At 42.2% G+C, this 14,773-nt stretch overlaps 1 protein-coding gene and 1 non-coding gene across 16 annotated transcripts in view; one reads left to right on the top strand and one right to left on the bottom strand.

Moving 5' to 3' along the window:
• The window catches only part of SRPK2 (SRSF protein kinase 2), a 297,326-nt gene that overhangs the window by 67,687 nt on the left and 214,866 nt on the right, over positions 1-14,773 (top strand). The window lies entirely within an intron of this gene.
• Positions 691-797, bottom strand: LOC116809775 (U6 spliceosomal RNA). Its single transcript, XR_004369961.1, has one exon. It is a non-coding gene; the product is annotated as a U6 spliceosomal RNA (small nuclear RNA).

The raw sequence follows: 14,773 nt of genomic DNA, 5'->3' as shown, positions 1-14,773 counted from the left end.
AAAATTAGCCGGGCGTGGTGGCGGGCGCCTGTAGTCCCAGCTACTCGGAGAGGCTGAGGCAGGAGAATGGCGTGAACCCGGGAGGCGGAGCTTGCAGTGAGCCGAGATTGCGCCACTGCACTCCAGCCTGGGCGACAGTGGGACTCCGTCTCAAAAAAAAAAAAAAAAATTAAATTTGTCACTTCAGATTAGAAATTTTTGAAGGTCTTTGTTTTGTATATTATCTGTATACACAAACTGGTAAATGTTATTACTTAATATTTGTTACAATAAACATTTCTGGGTATTATCCAACCTATATTATAATTTCCAATGTAAAATTTCATACATCACAATTTACATCCATAGTTTTAGGCTTTTTGGTTGTTTCTATTTATTTATTTATTTGTTTGTTTGACGGAGTCTCACTCTGTTGCCCAGGCTGGAGTGCAGTGGCACGATCTGGGCTCACTGCAACCTCCACCTCCCAGGTTCAAGCTATTCTCCTGCCTCAGCCTCCCAAGTAGCTGGGATTACAGGCAAGCGCCACCACGCCCAGCTAATTTTTTTATTTTTAGTAGAGATAGGGTTTCACCATGTTGGCCAGGCTGGTCTCCAAGTCCTGACCTCGTGACCTACCCACCTTGGCCTCCCAAAGGGCTGGAATTACAGGCATGAGCCACCACGCCTGGCCTTATTTTTTTATGTAAAAAATTACTAGAACACTTCATGAATTTGCGAGTCATCCTTGGTCAGGGGCCATGCTAATCTTTTCTGTATTGTTCCAATTTTAGTATATATGCTGCTGAAGCAAGCACTTATTTTTTGTTTGTTTTTTTTTTTGAGACAGAGTCTCACTCTGTCACCTGGGCTGGAGTGTGGTGGCACGATATGTTCTCACTGCAACCTCCACCTCCCAGGTTCAAGCTGTCTTCCTGCCTCAGCCTTCCTAGTAGCTGGACTTGCAGGTACCCACCACCACGCCTTGCTAATTTTTGTATTTTTAGTAGAGATAGGGTTTCACCATGTTGGCCAGTCTGGTCTTGAACTCCTGACCTCAGGTGATCCAACCACCTTGACCTCACAAAGTGCTGAGATTACAGGCATGAGACACTGCGCCTGGCCTACAAAGCGAGCACTTATTTTTTAAATATCACTGTTTTCTCCCTCTGTGGATATCTTTTGTGCAGTTAGTTTTAAGGTTAGGAAGAGTAATTTTTTTTTGGAAATAGAAGGTATTTGGAATCTCAGTCCAAAGTTATGAGCAATGCTAGTTTCTGTCATTATTTTCAGATTGTCTTTTAGAAAGAGCAACCAAATTTACAGTTCTGTTGATTGTATATATGTACTTGTTTTGCTTCATCCCCTTCAGCTTTTGGCTTCACATTTTGTTTAGTTTTTTTCAGGTGGCAGTGAGGAATGTACATTTCCCTTTGTTGATGATTTGTTGTGTGGGAAGCTGTGTTTTTCTTGGTGCTTTAGAATATTGCCTTTTATTATTCGCCCTTGTTTTGTTGGTGTCACTAAGGTTGGTCCTCTTTTACCTGCTTTGGGCCTTTGTGCTGCTGGCTTTCCCCAGTCTTCATCTGGTTGGCATGTGTTCTTTTTTTTATTTTTCTTTTCTTTTTTTCTTTTAGAAATGGGGCTTCACCCTGTTGGCCAGGCTGGTCTCAAACTCCTGGCCTCATGTGATTCACCTGCCTTGGCCTCCCAAAGTGCTGAGATTATAGGCCGGAGCCACTGTGCCTGGCCAAGGTACGAGTTCTTCCTTCTGTCGTCAGCTTTGATGTCATGCCTTGGAGACTTTCATGACCGTTCCATCTGTGGTCCCTCCTAAGTTCATGTTCCCTTGGAGATACGTGTCTTTTCCTCCAGTACTTATTTATTGCAACTTTCCGTACGCTTTTTGTGCTATTTACTGTGTTTTCTGGTAGACTTCAGTTCTGTGAGATGAGGGCTCATATGTGCTTTATTCAAACGCTGAAAAATCAGGGCCTAAGCACGGTGTGTGAAATGTCATATGTATTTAAAAAGTACTTATTGAAGGAGTGAACTTTGCAAAGGTTTAAGTTTTGTATGTCAGAACTCATTTAAGTTTACTATTCATCTCTCTTTTCTCTTTACTCAGAAATTATTTTTTCTCCTTCTCTCCCCCAAAGCCAGGATATGGTTTTAGGATCAATAGTTTATGTTATGGATTATTTTTTATTTGTAACTCTTTGATATAGCTGAACTTTTTTGTTGAATATAGTATGAAACATCCAAATTAATTGTGTAATAACTGTTTAAGTACATTTATTACATCTTGAATTATTTTATCGTTTGTGGTTGTTTTAAGGATTTAACATTTAAATCTGACAAGAGAAATACTATTTTAGTCTATTTATTAGTACTCAATTTGTATTTTGTTTGTCATCACCTCTTTTTTTTTTTTTGAAATGGAGTCTCGCTGTCGCCCAGGCTGGAGTGCAATGGCACAATCTTGGCTCACTGCAACCTCTGCCTCCCAGGTTGAAGTGATTCTTCTGCCTCAGCCTCCCAGGTAGCTGGGATTACAGTCATGCACCACCACACCCAGCTGATCTTTTAAAAAAATATTTTTGGTAGAGATGGGGTTTCACCATGATGGTCAGGCTGTTGTCAAACTCCTGACCTCAAGTGAACCACCCACCTCGGCCTCTCAGAGTGCTGGGATTATAGGCGTGAGCCATCGTGCCTGGCCTTTTTTTTTTTTTTTTTTTAATTAAGACACAGGGTCTCGCTTTGTCACTTGGGTTGGAATGCAGTGGCAGAATCACAGCTCACTGTAGCTTCAAATTCCTGGATTCAAGGGACCCTCCTTTTCTCAGCCTCTTGAGTAGCTGGAACTATAAGCATGCACAGCCATGCTGGCTGATTTATTTTCTTTGTTTTTTTTTTTTGTTGTTGTTGTTGTTGTTTTTATAGAGACAGGTGTCTCACTGTATTGCCTAGGCTGGTTTCAAACTTCTGGCCTCAAGCAGTCCTCCTGCCTTGGCGTTGGAAAGCATCTAGATTACAGGCAGGAGCCACTGCACGTGACCCTCTTGCCACCACTTTTTAATCTTAGTGTTGCTGGCATGGATGCAGTTTTAGAATCCTCCTTACTGTAAAGTATGAATGCCCTTTTAATCTAACAAAGTATTGAATTCATTAATTCTAGTAGTTTCAAATTAATTTCCTTGGGTTTTCTAGGAAGAGTCATGTCAGTATTAAGGCGAATGTTTATTTCCCCTGTTGTTAATGTTTGCTACTCCTGCTCTCCTTTTTTCCCAACCATTATAAAGATTTCTAGCTATGGAATGAATAGAAATGGAGAACAGGAGTCAATTCTCATGTTGTGACTGGTTTTATTTTTATTTTTTATATTTTATTTTATTTTTATTTATTTATTTATTTTTGAGACGGAATCTCGCTCTGTCACCCAGGCTGGAGTGCAGTGGCGTGATCTTGGCTCACTGCAAGCTCTCCCTCCCGGGTTCACGCCATTCTCCTGCTTCAGCCTCCTGAGTAGCCAGGACTATGGGCACCCGCCACCACGCCCGGCTAATATTTTGTATTTTTAGTAGAGATGGGGTTTCACTGTGTTAGCCAGGATGGTCTCAATCTCTTGACCTTGTGATCCTCCCGTGGCCTCCCACAGTGCTGGGATTACAGATGTGAGCCATCGCGCCCAGCTATTTTATTTTTAATTTTTTTTGAGACAGAGTCTCGCTGTGTTGCCGAGGTTGGAGTGCCGGGACGTGATCTTGGTTCACTGCAACCTCTGCCTCCTGTGTTCAAGCGATTCTCCTGCCTCAGTCTCCCGAGTAGCTGGGATTACAGGTGTGTGCTACCACGCCCAGCTAATTTTTGTATTTTTTTAAGTAGAGACGGGGTTTCACCATGTTGGCCAGGCTGGTCTCGAACTCCTGGCCTCAAATGATTGGCCCGTCTTGGCCTCCTAAAGTCCTGGGATTACAGGCATGAGCCACCATGCCGGGCCCTTCTCTAATAGAGTTCTTAAGCCACAGAGATGAGCCGTTTCTTCTATTTTACTACAGGGGAAGATGGGGAAAAATGCTGAATTGGGTGTCACTTCATTTTCTGTACCCTTTCCCATCTTCTGCTGCTCTTTTGTTCTGTTTCCTAGCATTCCTTTTTTTTTTTTTTTTGAAACGGAGTCTCACTCTGTCGCCCAGGCTGGAGTGCAGTGGTGTGATCTTGGCTCATCACTGCAGCCTCCACCTCCCAGGTTCAAGCGATTCTCCCCACCTCAGCCTCCCGAGTAGCTGAGATTCCATGCGTCCACTACCATGCCGGGCTGATTTTTGTCTTTGTTTCCCAGCATTCTTAGTTTTCCCCGCTCTTTCTGTTTCAGAATCTTAACTACGTCTGTCTCAGTCCTTGAGGTCTTCATCTTCTTTTAATACCCACTCTTCTCTTCCCCTCAAAACTACCTTATCCATCTACATTAGTACATGATATTTTGTTATCTTCTTTTATTTTTCAGATCTATTTATATTTCAGAAAAGAGCTTTCTTTTAAGGTGAGAGAATAAATTAGATGACTAATAGGCAGTGTGACATGGTGAAATATATAAAGATTCAGGCAATGTGGGAGAAAAAAATTTGGGGGAGGTGGTTAAAACTGGCCCTATGGATCAGTAATATGTAAACTCTTATCTCACATCTGAGACTGGAACTTGCAGTTCCTATTCTATTTACTTACTTAAAAATATTTATTTTATTTTTTAAGAGATGGGGTTTCGCTGTGTTGCCCAGGCTGGCCTTGAACTCCTGGCCTCAGGTGATCCTCCCACATCAGCCTCCTGAGTGTCTGAGATTACAGGTACATGTCACTGCACCCAGCTGAGTTTCTATTACTATTTTTTTTTTTTTTTGGAGATGGAGTCTCGCTTAGTTGCCCAGGCTGGAGTGCAGTGGTGCTATCTCGGCTCACTGCAAGCTCTCCCTCCCGGGTTCACACCATTCTCCTGCCTCAGCCTCCTGAGTAGCTGGGACTACAGGCGCCTGCTGCTATGCCTGGTTAATTTTTTTGTATTTTTAGTAAAGATGGGGTTTCTCCGTGTTAGCAAGGATGGTCTCGATCTCCTAACCTCGTGATCCACCCACCTCGGCCTCCCAAAGTGCTGGGATTGCAGGCGTGAGCCACCCTGCCTGGCCTTTTTTTTTTTTTTTTTTTTGAGACAGAGCCTTGCGCTGTCACGGAGGCTGGAGCCAGTGGCCTGATCTCAGCTCATGCAACCTCCACCTCCCAGGTGCAAGTGATTCTCCTGCCTCAGCCTCCTGAATAGCTAGGATTACAGTCGCCTGCCACCACACCTGGCTAATTTTTTGTATTTTTAGTAGAGATGAGGTTTCACCATGTTTGCCAGGCTGGTCTCAAACTCTTGACTTCAGGTGACCCACCCGCCTCGGCTTCCCAAAGTGCTGGGATTACAGATATGAGCCACTGCCCCTGGCCTTTAAAAAGTGTTTTAAAAAATACATTGGGCTGCATATTGATTTATCACTCCTTCCACTCTGCAGTCTACCCTCCTGCCCTGATCCATTTTGGATGCAGTTGGGGATTTTGATTGGAGTGAGCCCAGGGATAGAGTCATTTGTATGTCTCCCCTGGAAGTCTGATAATCTGTATTTCTGGTATCTTCTAGAAGAAACTCCTATAGGCTGGGCACCGTGGCTCACACCTGTAATCCCAGCACTTTGGGAGGCCAAGGTGGGCTGATCACTTGAGGTCAGAAGTTCGAGACCAGCCTGGGCAACATGTTGAAACCCTGTCTTTACTACAAATACGAAAATTAGCCGGCTATGGTGGTGGGCGCCTGTAGACCCAGCTACTCGGGAGGCTGAGGCAGGAGAATGGCATGGACCCAGGAGGCGGAGCTTGCACTGAGCCGGGATGACGCCACTGCACTCCAGCCTGGGTGACAGAGCTAGACTCCGTCTCGAAAAAAAAAAAAACTCCTATAAATTTTAGAGTTGTTTAGATAAGCTAATCTGTATTAAGTATCTTGTGTTCTTTCATTCATTCAGCTAATATTGGGCACCTACTATAACTGGGCATTGCTAGGCCCTGGGGATATAGTAATAAACCAGGACATGTGGGCCTCACCCTTCAGCATCTTGTTATCTTGTTATCTGGCTGTGGAGTCAGATGTGTAACAATTAATTCATCTCAAAATGCGGTGTAAAGTGGTGGGAGAAGTATCAGATGCTAGGGGAAAGCTTCACCTGAACTTGGCAGGGAGGAGAGAGGTCAGGATGCTGGCGAGAGGTACAAAACCAAGAGACTGGCAGTGGTTAGCAAACTTCTTCTGTAAAGGACCAGATAAATAATTTAGATCTTTCAGGCCACGTGACCTCTGTTGCAACTGCTTAACTCTGCCATTGTAGTGTGGAAGCAGCCATGGACCATAGATAAATGAGCATGATTGTGTTCCAATCATACTTTGTTTATGGACACAGAACTTTGAATTAACTAAGAATTTTCAGGTGTCATGAAATATTCCATTGATTTTTTTTCCCCAACCATTAAAACAGAAATGTAAAGGCCATTTTTAGCTCCATATGTTCTAACAAATACAGCTGGCATGCTGTAGCTTGCGGCCTCATGGAATATGCTGCTAAATTGCTCATTGTCGGGGCTCTTTTGCGTATACCTTGAACTTTTTATTTTTTTTTTTGTTACGGAGTTTTGCTCTTGTCACCCAAGGTTGGTTGGAGTGCAGTGGCACCATCCCCAGCTTACTGCAGCCTCCGCCTCCTGGGTTCAAGTGGTTCTCCTGCCTCAGCCTCCTGAGTAGCTGGGATTACAGGCTCCCACCACCACTCCCGGGTAATTTTTTGTGTTTTTAGTAGAGACCGGGTTTCACCATGTTGGTCAGGCTGGTCTTGAACTCCTGACCTCAGGTGATCTACCTGCCTCCACCTGCCAAAGTGCTGGGATTACAGGCGTGAGCCACCGCGCCCGGCCACCTTTAATTCTTTACAAAAACATTTGCCACGTGGTAGACCTGTAGTCAGAGCATGCATTATGCTTTTAGCAGGAAAGAAATTTGTAGGTAGGGTTGAAAATCATAGTATTTCCGTACCTCTAGCTGTTCTTTTGAAACATTCCTGTAATTCTGGGCATTGAAAGGATGTTAGGACTTATGAGGGTGATTAATAAGTGGCATACATGCAGAGGGACTTGAATGGCATAATTGATAGTATTTAGAAGGCCAGTCATGATCTTGCCAATTATTCACTGTGTAATATTGGGCAAATCAGTGCACTTCTCTGAGCCTTGTCTATCCATGAAAAAGAAAGTAAACTTATTATAGTTATTTCTCAGGATTACTATAAATAATGGAGAAGATAATGTACTTCAAATCAGTATGAAAAAGTTCTTTGTACTATGCCTTTCCGCAGCTTTGTTTCAAATTTTAAAAAGTCACTCTGGCCACTATATGGGGAATGGATTATAGAGTGGCAAGAGTGTAAGCTAGGAGACTAGAGAGCATGCTGTTGCAATAGTCTAGTTGGTGGGTTATAATGTGGCTTGGCCAGGTGGTCTTAGTAGAGGAGATGAGGTGGTCAGATTAAGGACTTATTTTGAATGTAGAGATGATTGGATTTAATGATAGTGTATGAATTAAGAAGAAAGTCAAGGATGACTTTTTAAAAATCATTTTTTCTTTTTTTAAATAATTGTTTTTTAAAAAACTTGTTTTATTTATTTTTATTTTTGTTTTTTGCTTGTTAACAAACCCTTGTGTCAAGGGCTGACTTTCAGTAGATTGCACCGAGGGAGCTGCTCTGCTACCTGTGAAACCTTGACCCAAAAGCAGGTCATCTATGAAAGGTTTAGTGCCAGGTTCCCCACGAACGTGTGTTGCGTGACAGGAGGGGGGTGGCCACCTTTACTGCCACACCTTGTTTTCCAGGATGATGGCTGTCCGCACCAACCCCCTGTCCCCATGTGCGTTAGGGCAGTGTGCCGCCGGCGGGGGACCGGTAGCCAAGGCTATCCGAGGCCCCGCAGCATTGCCCTGTTTTTCCGCCTGGGCAGGATTCCGACTTCGAAGCCTTCAGTCATAGTCGCACAGATGGTAGCTTCTCCCTGTTGGCTTCTCAGCCAAGCACATACACCAAGACTTTTTTTGTTGTTGTTTTTAAGAGACAGGGTCTTCTTTTGTTCAGGCTGGAATGCAGTGGTGCGATCTAGGCTCACTGCACCCTTGACCTCCTAGGCTCAGGTGATCCCCCTGCATCAGTATCCCAGGTAGCTGTGACTACAGGTATGCACTACTGCTACTGTGCCTGACTAATTTTTTAACTTTTTGTAGGCATGAGGTCTCGCTGTGTTGCCCAGGCTCGTCTTGAACTCCTGGGCTTGAGCGATCCTCCTGCCTCAGCCTCCTAAAGTACTCAGATTACAGGTGTGAGCCACTGTATCCAGTTGATCTTTTTTTTTTTTTTTTTTTTTTTTTGCCTTGAGAAACTAGGGGAAAATGATGCCATTGAATAATGGACATCATTTTTTTTTTTTTTTTTTTAAAAAGACTTGGTTTCTAGTCTTAGTTCCTCATTAGGATGGCACATGAACTTGTCTTGATATTTCTGTCTCTTGGTTGCTTTATGTGGACTGCATGGCATTTACAGAGGGATCAACAGGGTTCCTTAGCCATACATACCAGCTCTTAATTTCACAAAGGCATGTAATAATCGCTTGTGACACCTTGTTAAAGAGCTGGAGAAATGTGTTTTATATCATTGTAAGCCTAGCTATTTTAACACCCCTTCTCCAAAAGCATAGCCACTAGTTTCAAAGGTGCTCTTTAGTGGTGAGGTAAAATGCTTTCTTTGGTTCTGTTTTGTTAAATGTTTTCTTCACTGACTTGTGTGAAGACTTAGATCACTTGATTATTAAGTTAGTATGTGTAAGGATGTTGACTGCTGCCTTTCTAGGGGAGAATACAGTTGGGATTTATAAAAGCTTGCTTGAATAAAACTGCCTCTTAAGTGATTGTTAATAATGAATGGCTCCAGTTGACTTCTAATGTACCTTCTGCAATTAGCATGGTGGATTTTACAATAGGAAAAATAGGACTATTGAGTATTAATGGTAGCAGATTTTTTTAATTTTAATTTTTATTTTTTGAGACAGTCTTGCCCTGCCACCCAGGCTGGAGTGCATGGTGCGATCTCGGCTCACTGTAACCTCAGTCTCCCTGGCTCAAGCAGTTCTCCTGCGTCAGCTTCCCAAGAAGCTGGGATTGCAAGCGTGCACCCCACATCTGGCTAATTTTTGTATTTTTAGTAGAGAGGGGATTTCGCCATGTTGGTTGGGCTGGTCTGAAACTGCTGACCTCAGGTAATCCGCCCGCCTCGGACTCCCAAAGTGCTGGGGATGGTAGCAGATATTGACAGTGCCAGGCATAGTGCCTCATGGACACACTCACTAAAACAGTAACAGTCCTCAGCATTCTATGGGCCTACCAACTTTGCTTATTTGTATTGCACATTGATTAGCTAGATTTTCTGTTAAGAATAGTCTGGCCTGGTTGGGCGTGGGGGCTCATGCCTGTAATCCCAGCACTTAGGGAGGCCGAGAATTGTTTGAACCTGGGAGGCGGAGGTTGCAGTGAGCCGAGATGGCGCCATTGCACTCCAGCCTGGGCGACAGGGCGAGACTCCATATCAAAAAGACAAAAAAGAGAGAGAGAAGGGAGGGAGGGAGGGAATAGTTGGCCGGGCGCGGTGGCTCATGCCTGTAATCCCGCACTTTGGGAGGCCGAGATGGGCAGATCATGAGGTCAGGAGTTTGAGACCAGCCTGGCCACTGTAGTGAAACCCTATCTCTACTAAAAATACAAAAAAAAAAAAAAATTAGCTGGGCATGGTGGTGGGGGCCTGTAATCCCAGCTACTTGGGAGGCTGAAGCAGGAGAATCGCTTGAACCCGGGAGGTGGAGGTTGCAGTGAGCCAAGATAGAGCCATTGCACTCCAGCCCGGGCGACAGTGTGAGACTCCACCACACACACATACACAAAGAATAGTCTGACCAAAGTGTTTAAGGAAAGATAGTTTGAATCCTTCCAAAAATTTATTTTTCTTGAGCATACTTGAGTTGATCTTTCATATCTGGAAGAATGCCTCCTTAGCTGAATTTTTTCACCCAGTTAGCTTGGGTCCACTACAGGAAAGATGTGAGCGTCATGTCCTCAAATTATTCTTATAGTGTTGAATATGTAGTACCATATCTTTTTGGAAGTTAATGTATTATTTCCACTTTGTTGTTCTTAGAATATTCACTCTAAAAGGCAAGAAACACCATTCTTTTATGTTTTGTGTTAGCATGTAGCATCTAGTACACTTTGGTGCTGAGTAAAGTAGGTAGCAAGTAGCTGAGAAGACTTTTTTGTTTTTAACATTCTTAACAGTGCCAGTATTATAATTTTATTTTTATTAAGAGTCAGCCCTTGCAAAAGTAATAGACTGCCTACAGTGTCTCAAACACGGAATATGGGTAGGTGTTTTTAGAAAGATTCTATGTGGTTCTCCTCTGTAGTTGGAAATTTGAAATTTAGGAGGAAGTCATATGTTGCCTGCTATTTTCTAACATTGGTGAAGGTAACGCAGACTTGAATATTTGCCACTGCTTGGGTTTGCAGAAGGCTTTACCTTCATTTATTTTTGAATTTTCTTAAGGAAGTTTTAGTGTATACTTTTCTCTGGCATTTTTTTCTCTAGCATAAAATTTCAATATTTATGTAAATGTATATTCTTACTGTTTCTTTTTGTAGGACTTTTTTTTTGTTTTTTTGATGGAGTCTTACTCTGTCGCCCAGGCTGGAGTGTGGTGGCGCCATCTTGGCTCATTGCAGCCTCCACCTCCTTAGTTCACATGCCTCAGCCACCCGAGTAGCTTGGATTACAGGCGTGCGCCACCATGCCCAGCTGACTTTTGTATTTTTAGTAGAGACAGGATTTTGCCCTATTGGCCAGGCTGGTCTCCAACTCCTGGCCTCAAGTGATCCACCCACCTCGGCCTCCCAAAGTATTGGGATTACAAGCATGAGCCACTGTGTCTGGCCGCACATCTTTGATCCTGTGTTTTGTCTCCAGCTGCACCCAGGCTGTGAGCCAGGAGGCTTTAGAGTTTTAGTGGGGACCATGGAGCTGTGGAGAGCATTCCTTGGCCAGAGTGGAGATATATAGACCAGCTAATAAGACATCTGTGCAAACTTTTTTTTTTTTATTGAGGTTATATTCACATAATATGAAATTCACCATTTTACAAGTGAACAGTTCAGTGGCATTTAATACATTTGCAATGCTGTGCAGCCACCACTTCTGTCTAGTTCCAAGATGTTTTGTCACCCCAGTAGGAAACTCTATCCATTAAGCAGCTGCTCCCTATTTCCCCCTGCCCCAACTCCTGGGAGCCAATATGCATTTTTGTCTCTGTTGATTTACCTATTCTAGATACTTCATGTAAATGCAATTATATAACACATGACCTTTTGTGTCTGGCTTCTTTCACTTTGCATGATGTTTCTGAGGTTCATCCATATTGCAGCATGGATCAACATTCAAGTCTCACCCTGTCGCCCAGGCTGAAGTGCTGTGTCACGATCGCGGTGCATTGCAGCCTCCACCTCCTGGGTTCAAATGATTCTCCTACTTCAGCCTCCTGAATCGCTAGGACCCCAGGCACATGCCCCTATGCCCGGCTAATTTTTGGATTTTTAGTAGAGATGGGATTTCACAATATGTTGGCCAGGCTGGTCTCCAACTCCTGACCTCAAGTGATCTGTCCTCCTCTGCCTCCCAGAGTCCTGGGATTACAGTCATGAGCCACTGTGCATGGCCCAACATTCCATTCCTTTTCATGGCTACATAATATTTCATTGTATCTGTACACCAGGATTTGTTTATCCATTCATCTGTTGGTAGACATTTGGGTTGTTTTCACCTTTTGGCTATTGTGGATAATGCTGCTGTGATCATGGGTGTACATATTATTTGAAGTACTAGTTTTCACTTCTTTGGGGTTTCTACCTGAGTGGAATTGCTGGGTTGTATGGTAATTCTATGTTTAACTTTTTGAGAAATCTCCAAACAGTTTTCCATAGCCAAGATACCATTTTATATTCCCACCAGCAGTGTACAAGGATTTCAATTTCTCCACATATTTTCCAGTACTTGTTAGTTGTTGTTGTTGTTTTTAACTTTTTATCTTTAGCCATCCTTGTGGGTGTGAAGTTGTGCCTCGTTTTTATTTGCATTCTCCTTATGAATGATGTTGAGCGTCTTTTCATATTCTTGTTGACCTTTTGTATATTTTATTTGAGAGATTCTATTAAAATCTTGCGCTCACTTTATAATCAAGTAGTTTATTTTTGTTGTTGTTGTGTGTTATATATTCCAGGTACTAGACCCCTATCAGATTTGTTAATATTTTCTTCCGTTCTGCAGGTTGTCTTTTCATTTTCCTGATAATGTTATTTGATGCAGAAGTTTTTAATTTTGATGAAGTTCATTTTACAGTTTTTTCTTTTGTTGCATGTGCTTTTTTGGTGTTATAAAGAATCTGTTGTCGTACTTAAGGTCATGAAGATTTACCTGTATGTTATCTTCTAAGAGTTTTATGATTTCAGCTCTTAGGTAGGTTGTTTGTCGATTTTAAGTTTATTTTTGTATAAGGTATGAAGAGGGAGGGGTCCAGCCTCATTTTTTTGCGTGTGGATACCCAGTTGTCTTAGCACCATTTGTTGAAGAGGCTGTTCTTTCCCCATTGAGTGGTCTTCATGTGCAGACTGTTATTGCCGTGCATGTGTATATCTGTTTATCTGGAATTCACTTTTAAGAACTGTATATGGGCCAGGTGCAGTGACTCACATCTGTAATCCCAGCGCTTTGGGAGGCTGAGGTGGGAAGATCACTTGGGGTCAGGAGTTTGAGATGAGCGTGTACAACATAGCAAGACCTTGTCTCTTCAAAAAAATTTTAAAAACTAGCCGAGTGTGGTAGTACCTGCCTGTAGTCCCACCTACTCGGGAGGCTGAGGCAGAGGGATTGCGTGGGCCTGGAAGTTCAAGGCAACAGTGAGCTATGATCACACCGCCATTCCAGCCTGGGCAACAGAGCAAGACCTTGTTTCAACCCATTTGTGCCTAGTGTTCCATTATTGGAACACTAAGCTTGTGGGAGTTATTTATATCCTGCTCCAGGTCATTGCCAAGGTCTGATTTTTCACAAAAAAAATTTGCAACCTTCGGCATAAATGGGTTAAAAAAAGGAAAAGCTGTATATGAAGGTATTTGGCCACAGTTTGGTTTTTGATGGTAGATAGGGTTTTGTCACTTGAATGCAAAATTAGCTTTATAACTATAACTTTGAAACTAAATGGCTAAATTATTACTGATTTTATTTTTATTTTTATGGATCATCTTACAAGATGCATTTAGTTTGCCTCTTCATTTTGAGTACTGTGGAAATGAGCTTACTGGTTGCCGTTTCTGAAAATGTGTACTTTAACTTATTCTCAAGGTAATTATTGATGTGTTTTTAAACTGAGAAACACCGAAGAAATTTTATGGATAAGTTTTCTCTGTATTTTGTTTCACATAAATTGTGCTCATTTTGAAGATGTAGTTCCTCTTTTCCTCTTCCAAATGATTAAGCTGATAAAATTTTTGTATTAGAGGAATTAAGGTGAGAGGTGCTGAGCAAAATATGAATCTTCCAAGGTTTATTCTTGTACCTTGTTAGGGATATGCGTGGGTGTTTGTGTGATTGTGAGAGAGAATGTATGTGTCACTGACTTTTTAAAAGTATAGATGTTGCTTTATTATTTGCCTTAAATATATAGCAAAATCAACCTATAGACAATGCATCTGAAGAGAAAATGTAACTGTGTGAAGATTTAATAAAGTGGGTTGGTGGAAAGACCATTTTATTGTTATTATTTGGAATGGTAACAGCAAAGCTTCAGCTGAATTAAATTTAAAGGAGTTTAATTGAGCAGTGAACAATTTGTGAATCAGGCAGCCCCAAGAACCACGGGAGATTCAGAGACTGCAGTGCAGCTATGTGGTGGAAGATTTATAGACCAAAAAAAAAAGGGGAAGTGATGTCCAGAACTCGGAAGTGAGGTACAGAAACAGGTTGGTTACAGGTCAGCATTTGCCTTAGCTGAACACAGTTTGAACACTCAGCAGTGTATGAACGGTTAAATAAAGTACGGCTGCTGGAATTTTCCAGGACTCAGCTGTATTTACAGGCGCATACCCCTAGTTAGGTTTTTCAATCTTGTCTACCTGTTAGCTTATGGTTCCTCCACAAGGACTTAAATATTGAAGTACGGAGTCCTTCTCAGGCCATATTTAGTTTCCTTTAACCGGAAAAATAACTAGAAAAAGTTTTAAAGGGGCTTATATTCTCCCCCTGCCATCCCCCACTCCCCGCAAGTGCATTAAATTTAAGAGTGGATGTTGAAAATAAAAACTAAACATTGTTAATCACCAGTATGTTTTTTAAATAAGCTTTCAAGAACGTAGAAGGAACAAAGAGGAAGGTAATTTTTAGCCTTGATAATGTTAAAAAAATTCACAAAACCATAAATGGAGGGCTGTATACTTATACTTAAACCCTTCTATTCTTAGAAACGAACCTATGGTAGTATATTATTCCATTTTGATTTTAACTCAGGCCATATTGAAAAGGATGTTTGCAGCGATGAAAAATTGTGATTCCTTGATTAGCATGTGTAGAATTTAAAAATA

Source organism: Hylobates moloch, unplaced genomic scaffold (genome assembly GCF_009828535.3).
Source record: "Hylobates moloch isolate HMO894 unplaced genomic scaffold, HMol_V3 SCAFFOLD_1, whole genome shotgun sequence".
NCBI lineage: Eukaryota > Metazoa > Chordata > Mammalia > Primates > Hylobatidae > Hylobates > Hylobates moloch.
The sequence above is the reverse complement of the archived record's forward strand: the minus strand, read 5'-3'. Positions and strand labels throughout refer to the sequence as shown.